Source organism: Nilaparvata lugens, chromosome 1, assembly GCF_014356525.2.
Source record: "Nilaparvata lugens isolate BPH chromosome 1, ASM1435652v1, whole genome shotgun sequence".
Taxonomy (NCBI): Eukaryota; Metazoa; Arthropoda; class Insecta; order Hemiptera; family Delphacidae; genus Nilaparvata; species Nilaparvata lugens.
The window spans coordinates 71,340,127-71,346,126 of record NC_052504.1 but is presented as its reverse complement, the minus strand read 5'-3'; positions in this window follow the sequence as shown (position 1 = coordinate 71,346,126).

Sequence of the window (6,000 nt, the reverse complement as noted above, 5' to 3'; positions counted from 1 at the left end):
AGTTTTTCTAAAACACTTGGATATGTTATATTTGAGCAAAATCAAATCTATGACTAGAATGAGATTGTACAGAGTTAGTTAACCATGAATTCTAGAAAACCAGCCATTCTTCTTCTACAGAGGGATGAAAAGTTTGTTTTGGACCAGCATCTATTTACCCTTTGCTCATTATCAGAAGTCGCCCTATCCGCTATCGGTAGCAGCCGCTGCCCATCTAGACATTGATTTAAGATCCTATTTACATTTGGCCAACTAATAGGCGCGCTGCACGCTAACAGCATGCCAACCCATAATCTTGCAACAACTATAATAAAAGGATAATTTCCTGCTAGTTGAGTAGCGCACCGACCGGCATACATGATGAATGTTATTCTGTCATGATGACACCAGATAAGCTCCACTGTTTTATCAACTCGAGTGCTGTATACGTATTTCTGTGCCACTCTAACGGAAACCGTAGGTATCTCAAGGAGAGATTTCCTTGAAAACTTTAAGCCTGTTGTTGAATCATTTTTATAAATTCCAAAGTATGTTTCAAATTATTTTTAATCAATTTTCTAATAATTTGATTAGAATTTATCATTGTTCCTCCTCAGTTGATTCATACTTTTTGTACAGCAGTAATGAATGGAAATAAAAACTACTCAGTTTCTTATTGCTATCCAGTTTGAACTCGTACTTACTGAGTTTGTACTTTTGTGTCGTATAAGAAGAAGTTGAATATCTCTTGTATCATACATTCATTCTGTGTTAAAACAATTACGGATGATTAAAGCTTGACCGTAGATTGGAAAATTGAACAAAGTCATTATCAACTTATACATAAATTTTCTTGGAAGTATTTTAGTATTCCCTAGTAGAATATCAAGATGAACTTCAAACTATGGTCATTGAAGGATTTTCAAATTATAAGATCAAATATTTGTACTTGATCCACATTCCACTTTTCTCAATTACACATAGACTCTATTTTTCACAAGACTATCATGAATCGTTCATCTCTAAATAGAATAAAATGGATATCCCACATATTTTACAATGAAAGTTGTAAGTGAATTTTGTTTCATCACTGCAAAATATTTTCCGGAATGTCCCAAATCAAATTTCAAGGGTTTTCATACAAGAGCACTCTGCAATGATCAAAGAGAAAAACACTTAACTTCCATGCTATCTGTATAGCCGGTGAAGGTTACAGTGAGTTGTGAGTATATTATGCACTATATCGTCAAAATACACTTTTCAGTTCACAGTAATACAAAAGAATCAACAAAACTACACCCGCTGCGTCCACTTACAACTTCCGTTAGTATGAAACTGAGTGAGTATTCACTCAGCGCTGAAGAAAAGAATCTTCACTTGCCAGTAAGAGCTGAGCTTATTTCTAATACTTGTAACATTACTGAGACGCAAGTAGGCCAACTTTCTTTGTCATGTGAGTGCAGGAAAGTATAGGCCTACACTCGAAGAGCTGGAAACGTGTTTCAATATCGGAAAATAATTTTCTTCTTTCGTGAGGTGAAATCTGAATCGAAAATCGAATATGAATGGTGTTGGACGTGAGCTAAAAGACGGTGGAAATGGAATGCTTTCTATTAGCGGTTGAAAGGTATACAAGAAAAAGATAAAGTATACAAAAATTATACAAACACGGTAATGAAGGATTTAATTTAGGAATAGCAGGCATAAATAGCGCGAGAAGGAGTGTCCAAGCACTGAAAGTGACATTAGATGATGTTCATATCCATCAGATCACCTATACCTATCTAAATATCCTTCTCATCTAGAATATAGAATGTTCAAAAATCCTCTAAACTATGAACATATAACAGCGAAAGATAAAGGGAAAATATAGAAAAATGAATATGGATCGAGAAATGATGGTTATGGACAAATGAGAGCGGATAATGGAGGAGAGTAGGTGAGAAGTTGTGACAGCAGTGTAGTGACAACAACAAACTTGAGAGAATGTGTTGATGGTTGTGTACAGTAATGCCCGAGTACGTGTCGCAAAATCGCAGACAGAAACGCGTTACTGCTATGTTTTCACAGTCGTGCTAGTTGGTTTTCCGATAATACATTGTTCCATTACCGTCTGAAACGAGCGCCGCTTCTTCAGTTGCACAACGATGCTTGTGTATGAATGGCGACGCTTTGGCGTTTTTATGACACTTGCAACAGCGCGATAGAAGCAGCACTAGCAGCCCCATCAAGTCATAACTCCTTTATCCGCAGCGGTGTGTCTGGCCGGGGGGGAGGGATGCCTTGTAATTTAATGGCTGCATGCGGTCTCTCCACTCCAACACCACCCTCCACCCTGACCAGTCAGACAATCATTCCAACCCCCTCCCTCCCACCAACATCGTCAGTCACCAAATTTCGGCTGCAACCTGACAGAGAAAACAACCAACTAGACTGTGTGCCCAAGTAATGGTAATGTGGTAGTTATAAATTTGCTCGCTTGCTATACCATGTAAACCTACATGCTATCGGTTCAACTGTGAAACTGATTGTAGCCTATCTATTAAAGCTATCAGACTATTAGCCTATTAATCAAAGCAAGATTAAGCACGGTTCTGCATTCATGACCAGCTCTTAATGCGAGTATACTCTGAATGAAACAAGTTGAGACTTGGAAAAAGTATCTGTGTTGGCAAACTGTGCAAATTTGCGATCATATAATATGAATACATTCAATTTGATAATACAATCTGCGAAAAGTTGTCTCATAATGTTATAAGTACATCTATCATTGAATCATACTTCCATAAATTATTATCATGTACTATGTATGAAAATAATGCAATATCACACAATTCGGCAACACAGATATTTTGTTCAACCCTCAAATTTGAAACATTTAAAACTGCAGAGTGTGATGTGGAGAGAAATATTGTATCAAAATCCACAAACATCTGAGGTGTAAGAAATAGAATGGACTCGAATAGATTTCTATTAATTGTCGTCCATCTAATCTTGTGAAAATCAATGTTTGCTCACCCTTGCCCAGATTAAGTGTTTCTATTTCCGTAAACATTATATCTCGTATTTGAGCAGGTCAAAGGCATTCCTAGCGACCGCGGATAGTGCAATATTGCCTAGACTAGCTTCCCTTTTAATGAAATATCACGGTCTTTGTGCAACAGAAGTTATAGTTTAGTTTTGCAACTATACAAAGTTACATTACTCGAGCAAGAATGCTTTGAGAATTGTTTACAATACAGTATTGTCTACAATCCCTTAGACTACTCCTCTCAGTCTTGCGAGGTAATCTTAGCGTATGAATAATGTTCAGAGGTTGAAATAATCCTTTGACCGTGTTCACTATTTCCCAGTAAGTAGAACTAATATGAATTTGCTTGCAAACTTAACTTTGAGGTCTTTCAAGTTACAACAATGTTGTTCTCTGGCACAAAATGCAATTTCTGTAGAGTTTGTAATGCATTTTGAGACGCAGTTGTTGACTGTAAACTGGGTTAAGTAAATTTCAAGCAAGTAATCATTTGTATTATACCATCAAGACAGCTTAGAGGAAGCAATGGATGCGAAATTATTCCTTTGTTCTCTCATTTTGAATGCATTGGTATACTACACAACTTCTCTAATTGAACTTTTGAATAGGCTAGTAGGAAAAATCGTCAAAGTGAATAATACTGGTAGAAAACTTCAATACCTCGCCAGAACTGGCTTCTTCCATTTATTCATATATACTTGGGTTGATTTGTACACTATACTGTACATTTTTGCTTTCTGAGCTTATAGTAATTATGGTTAAGTGGATTCCCACTTTTTCGGTTGAGACGACTTGTACTACTACCTCCGTAAACAAAGCAATAGTGCTTGACAGGTGGTTGATGGTAACGTCAGCACAGGTAGGGCTCCTACACCAATGAAACCACTAGCTGGTATAGATCAGCTGAAATCAACTAATTTTTATTGGTATAGGAGTCCTACCTGTGCTGACGTCACCAGAATGCACTATGGCTTTGTTTACGGAGGTAGTGCTTGTACACTATAGTGTACATTGTCAGCTTTATTTTATTATTCTTTTTCACAATGAAGAACAGATTGGGAGAGAAAAACTAAGAGTACCTTGCACTATCTCTCTCCCAAATTTAGGTAACATTGAAAGTCCAAATCAGGTTATGTCTTCTAGATTTCCACAAAATTTTTTGTTCAAAAATATTTATACAAACCATTCCTTTGATTTTGGATGTTGTGAATACCAAATAATAATAATAATTTATAACACTAAGTTATTTTAATATGACAACTGAGATTAGAGAGTCGGAATAAATCGAAAACAACAACTATACAGGTAGCAGTGGCCACAGTTCAGCTGTGGAGTCCTTGAAAAGTTGTATTCTGAGAGAGAGATCAGGTCTGGATACAGTGCAATCCAAATGTATACTATATTGCACACTGGATCTGAGGAGGTTAAATATAAAATCTTAGTTGCTTCTTCATAAAAAACGAAATTTTCAAAGTCGTAAATAACTTTTTGATACTTGGATGTCAAATTCTCACTACATCATAGATGTAGGATATTATTCTACAAATCAATATCCAGTTACAAATCAATAACTTTTATTAATTTCACACATTCACATTTTACTTTTTCGTGATCTATACATTGAGCTTTTCTCGTGAAAACTAACTTGTTTATTCATTTTATTAACGTGTTGCTTATGGAATTAATCACTTGATTACTTTCATATGATGCGTCAAAATAATTTCATATGATAACTTAAATTACTTTCATAAAATTAACGAAAATTACTTTCATATGATAACATCATGCGTCAAAATAGAATTACCATCGCTACAATCTCATATCCTACACTCGGCCAATCTGACAAATTGGCTTGCCATTAAATAAATAAATATGAAAAAGATTACAAACATAAACAAAACATGGAGAGAGAATAAAACAAAAATAAACAAAACACACAAGATGAAACGAACGTGAACAAAACATAGCACTACATTACACGCAATACTGCTTTCTCTGGCTGTTGGGAAACTTTGAATTGCTTTTTCATCAATTTTCTTCTCTTTGTTGAGTACGGTATGCATCAACTCATACATATTCTTTATTCTATTATTATTCTTATCAATTTCACTTTTTCCAATACTAGCCAATATTTCTTTCTCATTTCATCCAAATTCATACCTTGACTTTCTTCCATTTCCACACATTTCTCATCTCTCCTCATTTTATTTACATTCTCATTCCGTTCTCCAAGTTTTTCCTTAATTTCATAATCTGATTCAATTCCATTTTCCTCTCCACTATTCCATCATCACCCTCTTCCTTCCTCTTTTCACCATTACCAATGTGCAGATGATTGTGGGCTACAGATTTTAAACTGACATAACCATTAATACTTTCAAGTTTTTGATCATGTAAGAAGATATTTTGAATAGTTATCAAAATCATTGAATGGGAAGAATTTATAGGTCTCAAGCAAACAGCTGTATTTCTATCGCTAGATACCAGCTCAACAAACACAAGATTAGATAATAACGGTTATCCAGGCTACAGTTTTGAACAGCCAAATGAACAGGAAAATATTATTGCTATTAATTTATTTAATAATATAAAATAATAATTTTTGAGGTTAGGTTCTTTGGTACTTACTAGTCGGCAACCTAAATAATTGGTCGAGCCGTATAAATTGAGAATTAGCCAGACACCTGTGGCAAATTTAGTTGCATACAAATAGCATTCGCTTAAACTGTGATCAGAGGGTTAGTAACAAGCATGGCATGTCAATGTAAGAGAAAAAGCGTTTTAGAAAATACAAAAATATTTATTATGTCATACGAGCATGGACAAAATGTATAAAATAAATAAAAATATTAAGGAAACGGGATGTACCTTTACTCAGCGCATGAATACATTTGTAATTTTAGAATACGCCAATCAAAATACAGTAACTGACCGGCGGTAAAAGCGAGTTGATTCAAAATAAGCCTATACATGTATTTATTACATAAACA